This window comes from Macrobrachium nipponense, chromosome 10 (assembly GCF_015104395.2).
Source record: "Macrobrachium nipponense isolate FS-2020 chromosome 10, ASM1510439v2, whole genome shotgun sequence".
NCBI lineage: Eukaryota > Metazoa > Arthropoda > Malacostraca > Decapoda > Palaemonidae > Macrobrachium > Macrobrachium nipponense.
Genome location: NC_087204.1, coordinates 53,522,320 through 53,535,920, shown reverse-complemented (window position 1 = coordinate 53,535,920; position 13,601 = coordinate 53,522,320). Strand labels below are relative to the sequence as shown.

General features: G+C 40.2%; 2 long non-coding RNA genes across 2 annotated transcripts in view; both read right to left on the bottom strand.

Moving 5' to 3' along the window:
- Positions 1-13,601, bottom strand: part of LOC135223621 (uncharacterized) — a 144,553-nt gene that overhangs the window by 43,746 nt on the left and 87,206 nt on the right. The gene's annotated exons all lie outside the window — the stretch shown is intronic.
- Positions 12,017-13,114, bottom strand: LOC135223623 (uncharacterized). The gene is made up of 3 exons (XR_010316546.1): positions 13,061-13,114; positions 12,759-12,931; positions 12,017-12,579 (listed from the first exon to the last, which is right to left on the bottom strand). It is a non-coding gene; the product is annotated as an uncharacterized LOC135223623 (long non-coding RNA).

The window sequence follows — 13,601 nt, the reverse complement described above, 5'->3', positions numbered from 1 at the left end:
GTGCTTTGAAAACTCGGCAGATTTTAACTAACTAACCTTGACCGCTTGACTAGGTGACACAGTCACCGAGTTTGCTTGTTTGATTCTGAACGGGCTACTGTTTCTATTTCTTTTTGTAATAATTAGGATCCTTCTCTTTATTACCATCGGCAACATATTGTGTGTTTTTAGCATTACGTTGCTGGTTACGTATAAAGCAATGAATGACTAACTATTAGGAACTGAGCGATTACTAATAAGACAAGTTATCTCTACTGTATGCAATATTAACTGTTTGTACTTCATTCTTTGCTAAAATTTGAATAGTGAGAGATCCTGGTCAGCGCATTGGTGGCCTGATGAAAGTTTTTTACAGACATGGTTTATCTCTTGGCAATCCAGCCCTATGTTTTAAAGTTGAGTTGAGTCATTGAGGTTCGATATTTTATATAACTCAAAAAACTCAAGGCTAAAACTGCGATCGGGACTTTCAAAGGAGCATTTATTGTCATGACCCGAAATAGTGTTACCTCTAATTTATATAGATTTGTACGGGTGTTCCACTTGTTTTTTTTTTTTTTTTTTTTTTTGTGTGTTTTCTAATCACTACGGTGCTTAACGACCCTATCCGTGCATCTGTATAAATACAGACGTCCACTGCGTAAACGCATATTCACTGTTTAATATAATTTGTTACGTAAGGGATTAATAATCACCCAAATGATAAAATAACATAGTATATGATTATGATATTTCAGTAGAACTTCTGGAAACAGACACTCAAAGATAAAAACTCGCAGTAGCGAAATCTCAATGATATAGATAATTTCTGTAAAAAAGTAAGATTAAGAATGTCTCGTAACTTCAGCCACAGGAATAACGAAATTCGACCTGCAAAGGAAACACTCAAAGTTACTCAAATGAATAAAAAACAAAAATTGTACTTAGCTTGCTTTTGTGGGAAGTCACGGTTGTTACCCCCCCCCCCCCCACTGATAACGGACACACGGGCCGCTTGGTTCCCTCCTTCTCTATTTAGCGGACGACCTGGTTTGGCTTCAGTTTCCCCCGTGCGCGTTTGTTTCGATGATTCGAGCCCTTGAAAATCCGATGCTGCAGACGCGTTCGGTTTGTTTCTTGCAGTGCCGGAAAACGCTCACTAACGATGTTTTCTTGAATGATTCTAATGAGAGACGAAGCTTCCGTTGCCGTAGGAAAGGACACGTCGGTTTTGTTTCTTGAAGTTATTCACTAACGATGATACTAAGTTGCTTGACGAATCTTGTTGTTTTCTGAAGTCGCTCACTAATGATGATACTAGGTTGCTTGAAGAATCTGCTGCTTTCGTCGTCGTTGACTTCATGATTTATTATTCTGTTTTTTCTTCGTAGGACGTTGTAGAGTTCTTCTGGTCCGCTGGCCACCAATATTAGGGCTTGTGCCTTGTATGATAAGGCGCCCTATGAGGTAATGTTAGACTAGCGATAAACTTACGCTAAGTCGGTTGGTATTGCACTTCCATCTTCAATGGAGTGTCTGGGGTTTTGTAGATCACTTACGAAGTCGGTATTATCTTTACGACGATGTGTTAAACTCATGGTTCGGTGATGGTTCTTGTAGAAAACACTAAGTATAAAAATAGATATAATTTCTTCTGAAGTTTTACATGGTGAGATCAGGTATGATTGTACAAGTCTTCTACTAACGATAGCTTGATCGCTTGCTGCCAATGATAATGGCTAATCCTATTCCTCTACATGATTAAAGCTTAGGTAAAGAGGTACAGTCTTCTAATGACGATAGCTAACTCTCTCTCTCTGTCTACCATCTCTGTTACAAGTTATGAAGGAACAGACAGTAGTTTCGAAACATATGAACATACTATCAGATGACAATAGTTTCATACGAACACAACAATCAAATGAGACACGCTACAGATCACGTAGGCGGTTGTTGTCTCAAGCAGGGAGCTGGACTAATGTTTATAAACAATTGAGTGACTACAGGTGACGGCATGTTATCTTAGCCTACATACTTATTGTATACGTCATCTTTAGCGTCTCTAGTCTGATCACATTCCTGCAAGCAATCGGTGGTTGACCTCTTTAGTTTTAGACTTTTATATATATGGACTAACATTCCCATATTTTTTATTATAGTAAACACTTACATATATATATATATATATATATATATATATATGTATATATACTATTATATATATATATATATATTATATATATAATTGGAGCATTATACACGAAGAATGGTACGCACACATTAGCTTTCCTATTCCAAACGGAGTAATTTCACATGCATGTCATATTTGTAAATATACCAATATAGCGTTTTCTACACAAATTAGTCTCTCTCTCTCTCTGTCAAGATTTGAGAAAAGATACAAGAATTTTTTGTTCAACATGTCTATCATGGATAGACAATGTTATTAAATCAAGATTGAATGTAGCAAATAGTTGAGGATGAAGAAGAAGAAGGAAGAGGAAGAAGAAGAAGAAAAGAAGAAGAGGAAAACGGAAGAGAAGTAAACAAAAATGAAATGACAGAAAAAATAAGGAAAACAAAGAACAAGATAAAAGTATGGATGCAGAGATACTCATTGATACTACATATGCGGCAATAAAGCAGCATACCGTACGAAGAAATAATTACGATATGACAACAGAAAAGCAAATCCCGAAGAGGGCTCTAACCCAGATCTCTACAATGACGGGAAAGAGGAAAAAATAGACAAGAAAGACAAAATCTGCAACCTTTTGAAAAGAGGGAATTGCAGATTTGGAGAAAGATGTTACTACAAACATCCTAAGATATGTCAAACTATGAAATATATGGTAAATGTGCATACTTAGATGGATATGGGGATGATTGCAGAGATCTGCATCCAAAACTATATGTTAAAAACCTAAAAGAAGGAAAAGGATGTAAGTTCGACAAAAAATGCAAATATATGCACCCTGTAGCCATGAATCATAATCAAATAAATAACCAACCAAGTAATTAAAATCCAAAATAAGAAAGAAACAAATAAAGAGAGAAATCAAGAATATCAGGTAAAAGAGAAAAGCAAGCAAACCACCAATGAGATATGCAGAGGTGTCAGCAAAAAATTTCAAAGCATCAGCTCCGAAATTCTACTCAAGAGATAATAACTGTATTTATTATGCAAGAGGATATTGCAGAAACGGAGAAAATTGCAGATTCAGACACAAAATTAATAATTATGATGAAGGAAGATCAAATATTATGGAAAAGTTGGATTTTTTAATGTCAGAATTTCTGGAAATGAAAAAAGAACAACATACCAGAACAGGAAAGAGACATGGGAAAAATCCTTATTACTACCAGTATTAAATGAAGGAGAAAAACACGCAAACCATCATAGTGATGAATGCGCAGGGTTTAGTTACGAGTAACTCAAAAAGAAAAATAGAGTACTTAGAAGAACTAACCCAAAATGAAAAGAAAATAGATATATAATATAAGTGAAACCTGGTATTCCCAAGAGACTGGGAATGATGATCAAATAAAAGGGTTCCAAACTTATAGATCAGATAGAAAAAATAGGAATCAAGGGGGAACCGCAATATATGGGAAAAGACAAAAAACAAGGAAAAATATATGAGAAATATAGTAACTCAGAATGTGAACTAATAGCGGTAGAATTAGAATCTGAAAAATTTATGAACATAGTAATATATAGACCCCCCTAATACTAAAGAGTTTGACTTAATAATTAAAAAGAAAAATTGGATGATATATGTAGAAATCACAAGGACTGGACATTCTCCTATCTGGTGACTTCAACTTTCCTTTCGTAGAATGGAAAGAACGAATAGGAGATTGTGGTTGTACTTATACATATAAAAAAGAGAGTAATAGTAGTGCAGAAGATAAGAGGCAATTCGAAAAGCTATTAGATATGCTACTAGAATACAACATTCAACAAATAAATCACCTGCCAACAAGAAAGGAAAATACTTTAGACCTAGTATTTGTGAACGAGGTGAATTATGTTAAAGAAATAATAGTTTGTAATGCGAGTATTTCAGACCATAATGTCATAGAATTAACAGTTCATTCCAAACAAAGCAAGTGAAAATAGAGATAAGCAAGAAATGAAAAAAGTGGGAAGGATATGGAAAATACAACTTCTACAGTAAAAATATAAAATGGTCAGAAATTAATGAAGAATTAAACAAAGATTGGGATAACATTTTCGTAAGTGATGACATAAGGGTAAATACGGAGATATTATATAAAAATATTGGAGAAAATAGTGGAAAAATATATACCGAAGAAGAAAAGTAACATCATTCATGCATACCAAGAGACAGAAGGATCTTGTTCCAGAAAATCAGAAAGTGGAAAAAAGGTCTTGCAAAAGAAAAAAATGCATGAAAGTTTATAGAACTAAAAAGTAAGATAGAAAATGCAGAACAAAAGATTATACAATCAAAAGAAAATGCAAAAACGGGACTTGGAAGAAAAAACCCTATTAAATATCAAGCTAAACCCCAAACTAATTTATACTCATATGCGAAAAGAATAGGAATAAAAGAAGAATATTAAAATAGGGCCCTCTGCTGAGAATTGAAGGGATATTAACGAATGAAAAAAAGGAAAGTTTTGCAACATACTGGCAGAAACGATGATAAGAGGAAGAATTCACATCTAGAATAGATTAATGAAGATATGATATAGAATAAGGGATGAAAATAGTGAATATTTAGCTGACATAGATATTAATGAAGCTGATATTGTGCAGGCTATTAATGAAATTAAAAACAATGGAGCTGCTGCAGGGCCTGATGGAATTCCTGCTATTTTGTTAAAGAAACTAGTTCATTCTATCGCAAAGCCACTTGCAAATATTATTAAGACAAAGTGTAGATACAGGCAAGATATATGATGAGCACAAATTAGCATATATTACCCCTATCTTTCAAAAGTGGATCAAGACTAGAGAGGCAAGTAATTATAGGGCCTGTGAGGTCTAACATCACATATTATGAAAGTGTATGAAAGGGTAATGAAGAAAAATATTATGAAACATTTAATAAAAAATAATTTGTTTTTAATAAAGGACACATGTTTCGTACCGGAAAAAAGTACACAAACCCAACTGTTAGTCCACCGTGAGAACATATTCAAAAATATGAAAAGCGGAAATGAAACAGATTGTGGTTTATTTAGACTTTGCAAAAGCTTTTGATAAAGTAGACCATAATATTATTAGCGAAGAAAATTAGAAAACACAATATCGATAAAGTAGGAAAATGGTTAAAAGAATTTTTACACAACAGAAAACAGATAGTTATTGCAAACGACGAGAAATCGGATGAAGCCAAGGGTAATATCCGGTGTGCCGCAAGGTACGGTGTTAGCTGCAATACTGTTTGTTTATTATGATTGAAGACATAGACAATAATGTTAAGGATTCGGTAGTGAGTAGTTTCGCAGATGACACAAGAACTAAGTAGAGAAATTACTTGTGATGAAGATAGGAACGCTCTACAAGAGACCTTAACAAAGTATAGATTGGGCAGAGGTAAATAGGATGGTATTTAACTCTGATAAATTTGAATCAATTAAATTATGGAGACAGAGAGAAAGAAAGCTATATGCATATAAGGGACCTAATAATGAGACCATCACAAATAAGGAAGCAGTTAAAGACCTTGGTGTGATGATGAATAGGAACATGTTATGCAATGATCAAATAGCAACTCTGTTGGCAAAATGTAAAGCAAAAAATGGGGAATGATTGTTACGGCACTTCAAACAAGAACAGCTGAACACATGATTATGCTTTATAAAACATATGTTCGTAGTCCACTTGAATATTGCAATATGATATGGTACCCACACTATCAAAAGGATATTGCACAAATAGAGAGTGTACAAAGGTCCTTTACAGCTAGAATAGAAGAAGTTAAGGACCTAGACTACTGGGAAAGACTACAATTCTTAAAATTATATAGTCTAGAAAGGAGAAGAGAACGCTACATGATAATTCAGGCATGGAAACCAGATAGAAGGAATAGCAGAAAATATCATGGAACTAAAAATATCAGAAAGAGCAAGCAGAGGAGATTAATAGTGCCCAAAACTATAACAGGAAAAATAAGGAAAGCACACAGACATTAATCCACTACGCACCAGCATCGATAATGCAGCGTCTATTCAATGCGTTGCCAGCTCATCTGAGGAATATATCAGGAGTGAGCGTAGATGTGTTTAAGAATAAGCTCGACAAATATCTAAAACTGCATCCCAGACCATCCAAGATTGGAAGATGCAAAATATACCGGAAGATGTACTAGCAACTCTCTGGTAGACATTAGAGGTGCCTCACACTGAGGGACCTGGGGCAACCCGAACAAGATTTGGTAAGGTCTGTAAGGTAAGGTAAGGGTCTCTCTCTCTCTCTCACTCCTCTCTTCTCTCTTTCTGTCAACTTATATCGAATGCAAAGCCTTATACCTAAATGAAGGAATAAAGGAAGAATTCCAGACCTTAGGGTCAAGATGAGAGAGAGAGAGAGAGAGAGAGAGAGAGAGAGAGAGAGAGAGAGAGAGAGAGAGAGAGAGAGAGAGAGAGATTTCAGTAATTTATAAATTTATAACACCATGAGACAAGACATAATTAAAAATCTTTCAGGATCATTTCTGCTATATGTTTGATAAATCAAAATATCTCTCGTGGAATATAGAAAATCAACGAAAAATCGAGAGAAACAGAGGAGAGTATATGAACTGGATATTTCAGATATAGATTTCAGTTTGAAGAGAATGTGGCCTTACCTGGTCTTGGCAGCAGCTGTTGTTGAGACGTTGTTGTCCAGATGTTGTTCAAAATACGGAAGATCGGTCGTCTTCTTTGTTGTGGCTGCCTATTCGCTGGTGAAATTTCTCTCCTGACTGGTGATGATGGCGCTGAACAGGCCAAGGAAAAGGAACTGAACGAGAGAATTGCGGCCTTGCGAGACGCCAACCAGTGCCAGAGAGAGCAGTGGGTGAACTTGGACAGGACAATTCTTCAGCTGCAACAGAGGCTCGACTACTATGAAGAGACGCACAAGGTGGGCGGAATGGAAGAACGCACTCGTGCCAACCAGATCACTCAGGAGGTGTTGCAACAGCAAGCCTGGCAAGACAAGGCCCCCTCGCGCGCTGGAACGATAAAGAGAGGAGGGAGAAACGCCAACTGGAAGACAAGATCCTCAAGATGTTGAAGAAAATCAGCAGCTGAAGGACAACGCGAAGGATATCGGGCAGAGAAACGATGGCCTATGTGAGAGAATAAAGGATGTGATTGCACAGTTGGCAGAAGCAACCTGCCTGCTTGAGAGACTCGAGAAACTCCTATGACAGAAGGAGAAAGACCTGCAGCTAAAGATGGCATAAGCGGCGCGGAAGTCGAGGCTCATCCAGGAACAAAAAGACGCGACCAAAAAGCAGGAATCCGAGAGGAAAGACCTCGAGTTGAGGTTCCAGTGCCTGTAGAGAGAAGTGGAAGACCTCTGGAAGGAAAAGTGTGGACTCCAGTGTGAAGTTGAGGCGGCTAAACTCAAGAAAAACGAGCTGGCATTGCCTTCTAGAGGAAGGAAATCGTTGCCTGGAGTCGCTGGAGAGGAAGGCCTGTGTCCAGGGCGAACAGAACGACCAACTGGAAGATGAGGTTCGACAGCTGCGAGGAGCGAAGGAGAAATTGGTGTGCGACCTGAAGAACCTCCATGAGAAATACAGATGCCTAGAGGAGGACAACTGGAAACTGAAGAAGCATCTGTCCATCTTCAAGGAATAGCGTGATGAAGACTGCGCTGGCCTCACGAAGACGGATCAGGTGTGAAAATTTTGTTGTATGGAAACTTTGATGTTTATTTTGTAATAAGTTTGCTTGGTTAATCCTAGGAGGAAATTTAACTATAACGGAAATAAATATGTTAAAATATTTTCATTGTTTTATTGATTCCTGGAAGGAGAGAAAAGGGAGGATTATAAAAATGGTGAAGAAGATGAGGGGATTTGTGGAGGTGCCGGGAGAAAAACCAGGCTTCAGAAAAGCCCCTGGAGTATTGAGATAATTGAGTAGGTTTCGTGGAGGTACCAGGAGAAGAAGCAGAGGATTCAGTAGGATTTGCAGAGTGCTAGGACAAGAACTAGAGGATTCAGAGAAGCCCCATGAGAATTGAGAGGATTCAGTGGCATATTCTGGTCCTAAGGAATAGTATAGGTGTTGCTCTCTACAGGGACTGGCGGCCAAGGCCTACCACAGGTCCCGGGATGGGCGGGATAGGTCTGCCATGTTTCCCGGGACGGGCGTGGGATTTCCGCCTCGTGTCCCAGGATGGGTGCGCTACGGGTCCTGGGACGGGCGGGCGATGTCTGTTCATGTCCTGGGATGGGAGGGCAATGTCCGCCTCGTGTCCCAGGATGGGCGGGCTGGACCCACCACGGGACCTGGGAGGGGTAGGCGATGTCCGCCTCGTGTCCCCATGAACAGGTGGGCCGGGCCCGCTGCGGTTTCCCGGGACAGGCAGGCGATGTCTGCCACGTGTCTGGATGGGGAGCGATCCAAAATGCTAGTCCTAATAGCTAGTGCCAAAATCGCTATTGTGACAAAATAGCTAGTTCCATAATAGCTAGTGCCAAACGCTATTGTGACAAAAATCTGTGGTACATTTGAGCTGGTTCAAAAAGAGCTGTTAACCAAAATAGCTTGTTTCGAGAAAATGTAGTGTTGCTAAAACTGTGTGTGTGTGTGTGTCTGTGTGTGTGGGTGTGTGTGTGTTTACGTTGATTAATTCTTCTGGAATTATCAATTCGTTAATTGATAAAGGTTCAGGAAAATGGCCTTCAACCTTACGTCTACGTTGAATACGTTTTTGGAGCGCTCTTTTTTCAGGGACATTAGCCATTGCTTCGTCATCCAGCTCTTGTACTACAGCAGCAATAACTCTTCGTGGTGGTGCATTACAATATGAAGCTTGCTCATTCATTTTCCCTAAAGCAATTCTAACACTTTGCCTCGCGGGATCTGGGGCTTGATTATGTTCTTGTCCAATTTTTATTTCACACTTTTCTTGGTAGTTCGGCGCAGTTTTCAATGTTCCTCTACAATCCTTCATTACACATCTCCAGTTCTGGCTGGTTTTGTTCGTTGTATTTTTTCGGTGCAAATATCCATCGTAGCTAAGTAAATCTTTTCCTTTCTGGGACTTTATAACTTCCATGATGAAGGGTGGAATACTACTAACTTTTTTCTCCATAGATAAGAAAAAGATTAAAAGAAAAAATGAAGTAGAAATAACACTCCATTTTCTTGAAACTAGTTATTTTGGTTAACAGCTCTTTTTGTACCAGCTCAAATGTATAACTAGCTATTTTGTAACATTAGCGATTTTGGTACTAGCTATTATGGAATTAGCCATTTTGTCACACTAGCTCAATTGTACTAGCTCTTTTGGACCTAGCTATAATGTCGCATACTCCCTGGGATGGTCGGGCCGGGCCCACTGCTGGTCCCAGGACGGGCGGGCCATGTCCACCTATATCCCGGGACGAGCGGGCAATGTCTGCCTTGTGTCCCGGGACAGGCGGGCCGGGCCTGCCACAAGTCCCGGGAAGGGCGGGTGATGTCTGCCACGTGTCCCTGAACAGGCGGGCCAGGCCCGCCGTGGGTCCCGAGACAGGCAGGTGATGTCCGCCATGTGTCCAGAGACCGGCTGGCCGGACCCGCCATGGGTCCCAGGACAGGCGGGCGATGACTGCCACGTGTCCTGGAACAGGTGGGCTGGGCCCGCCGCTGGTCTCGGGACAGGCTGGCTGGCCCTGCCACGGGTCCCACTACTAGCAGGCAATGTCTGCCACTTGTCCAAGGACGGGCGGGCGATGTGCGCCTCGTGTCCCGGGACGGGCGGGCGATGTCTGCTATGTGTCCCAGGATGGGCGTGCCCGCCGCGGGTCCCAGCATGGGCGGGTGATGTTGGCTACGTGTCCTGGGATGGCTGGGCCGGCCCGCCACGGGTCCTGGGACGGGCGAGCGATGTCCGCCTCGTGTTCTGGGACGGACAGGCCGGGCCTGCAGCAGGTCCCGGGATGGGCAGGCGATGTCCACCTCGTGTCCCGGGACAGGCGGGCTGGGCCCGCCACAGGCCCAGGGATGGGTAGGCAATGTCTGCCATGTGTCCCGAGACAGGAGAGCCAGACCCACCATGGGTCCCGGGATGGGCGGGCAATGTCCGCCATGTGTCCTGGGATGGGCGGGCCAGGCCCGCCACTGGTCCCGGGACGTGCAGGCAATGTCCACCTCGTGTCCCAGGACGGGTGGGCTGGGCTCGCCGCAGGTCCCAGGATGGGCAGGCCATGTCCACATTGTGTCCCGGGACGGGCAGGCTGAGCATGCAACAGGTCCCAGCACAGGCGGATGATGTCCGCTACGTGTCCCGGGACAGGTGGGCTGGGCCCGCCGCGGTTCCCGGGACAGGAGGGCGATGTCCGCCATGTGTCCAGGGACGGGCAGGCCGGGCCCGCAGCAGGTCCCGTGACGAGCAGGCGATGCACACGTCCCCAGGCCCAGGATGGGCAGGCCAAATTCGCTTCGTGTCCCAGGACAGGTGGGCAATATCCGCCACGTGTCCCAGGACAGGTGGGCTGGTCTCGCCACGGGTCCCGGGACTGGATCAGTCTTGCCATTGTAAAGGGTTGTGAAGACCGAAAGATCTCAGGCATTTCTCGTTTTTCATATTCCTCCATGCCAGTACCTTTATGCATTGCATCACGTCTTATGTATTTCGTGATCAAGTTATTCATGTAGTAGATACATTTACACATAATATATGTGTGTGCACATATATATATATATATATATATATATATATATATATATATATATATATATATTATGTGTGTAAATATATACATGAATAACTTGATCACGAAATATATAAGGACGTGATGCGATGTATAAATAAAGGTAATGGCACGGAGGAAAATGAAAAACGAGAACTGCCTGAGATCCTTCGGTTTTCATGACCCTTTACAAAGGCAAGACTGATCCAGTGTTTCCGCACTCTCAGATTAGAATGTCGTACTGGCTCCTCATATCTTATATTATTATGTATATATATATATATATATATATATATATATATATATATATATATATATTATAATATATATGATATATTATATATATGTATATATATAATATATATATATATAGATATATATATATATATATTAATGATATATATATATATATATATATATCATATATTATATATATATATATAGTATATATATATATATAATATATATATAATATTATATATTATATAATTATATTTCAGAAGAGAGACTGAATATATGAAAATTTGGGTCCTGTGGCCCAGCGGGGAGAAATTCAGACCTTGAAGAAAATTAATTCTTTCAGTTTAAAACCCTGATGATCAATGTTCGTATTTTAAAAACGTTTCTTGATGGAGGCCATAATATAACTCCCAGCTGATGCAGTCATGGAGAAAGTACTCGATGAATTCTAACTTGAATATCACTGATTTGTAGATTTTTTTTTTTTATCAAGTTTCAAAATGTAAGGACGACATTTCCACCGAAATGTCCGTCCTCCCAATGTATATACCTCTTTATTACATATACCAAAATGTAGAGCAGTTTACGGCCTTTCCGCCAATATAAGTATCATTGTATCATAAATCTACACATCCTGTACGCTTAATTATATGTATATTTGTAGGTGCGAGAAAGCACAATCACAGCGGGGTTCCGCTCCCTTTTTTTCGATGTACGCGTGACAGACACCACAATTCCGTCCGCACAGCCTCCTTAAATATGACCATTTCTGACCAATAAATTCTACGGGCTGCTCTAGGAGCAAGAGCCCGTGCTGGCATAAGGCCAGCTTAATCTCCAACAACAACCAATAAATTAGTAATCATTTCTCCTTGTCTCAGTCCAGTCCTCACAATATCATAGGAAAGAACAAACCAGTGAAGAGAAATTGTAATTTTCATTGAGTCACATATCTAAATAGTAAATAACACTACAAAAAAAATGTCAGTTGATGATGAATGAATTATAAACAAATGGAACAAAATGGGAAACCATCTGTAAGTGCAATCTCCATTCCATTAAATGACAACACCAATATACAAAGGATGTCTCTGCTCCCTGTAAAACTGTTTCTAATTATAATCTCTCTATCTTTTAGTTTATTTCTGTACATCGTTTATTTACTGATCCATCTACGCTTTGAGTTTCACAGAGCGGATTTAGGTTAAGGACCTCGAGACTTGCTTAACGTGCCTCCTCATGTACGACGTGAGTGATTCCTTACGAAGATCGCGGTGTTCTTTTTCTTAAACTTTTCCTCTGGCTTACTTTCCAAAAACATTGAATACCGCTTGGTTGACGGTAGAGGGTTAGCCACGCGAAGCACTTGCAGGCAATGGTGTTTATCATCGCCATCAAAACGCTTTTACAAATGATAAACGTAGACGTCATTCAGTCGAAACCGCTTTCATGGCCTTCGAGTCTTCCTTCTGTCAGTCCGGTGAATCTGCGTGAAAAGAGATGTTTCAAAACATTTTCCCCTGAAAATCGATTTTTTTTTTCTTAAAAAGACAATATTGAACTCATTATTACTAAAAGCAACTATCATCTTTTTTCTTTCACTGAATCAGTATCCTTTGACTTTCATAAATTATGAAAATCCATCACCGGAAGAATTTCACTCACCATATCCCAATATTTACAGTTGACGCCGAAGTTCACAAAGGTATACTGATGATGATTGTCATGGAACATGGCACCTGGCTGCCAAGGCTGCCACCACTGGGCCTCGAAAGTGACGCCCGAATGGTCAACGATGCCGTGGTAGTAATTGTAGGCCAGACTCCCGGCGAATATCGCTAGTGGAAGAAGAATCACAGGAATGTTAGAAAATAAAAAGAACAAAGCTTTTTGTGGTTAACAATCGGTATTCCAGATACTAAATTCATTCGTATAGTTCATTCTACATGCAAAGAACTCCTACTCACTCCAGTGGACGGGTAGAGGAAACATGGGGCTGAAGAGGATGGCCTGCAAGGTGCCACAGCTCAAATGGGTGGAAGGCAACGGCGCTGAAAGCAGGTCGGCTGCTTGAACTTGTGATGGATTCTTGGGAAGTGGCGGTAGAGGAACGGGTGTGGTAGACTCGGTGCGCCCAGTAGGTCAGGTAATCCTGAGAAACGTAGTACAACGCAATGTTAATGATGTGAAAATCTGTTGTAAAACTTGAAGTAATATCAAATAGACATTAACATACACATACCATACAATATATATATATATAGATATATATATATATATATATATATATATATATATTAATTATATATAAAATAAGCGAATACTGCAGGAAAATTATAGGCGAAAATCCAAGCGCTTTCGTCTTTTACTAAGACATTGTCAAGGAACGAATGGAATACAGTATTTCATTCGTTCCTTGACAATGTCTTAGTAAAGACGAAAGCGCTTGGATTTTTGACTATCATTTTCCTGTGGTATTCGCTTATTCAAGAAGTCACGTGTATCTAC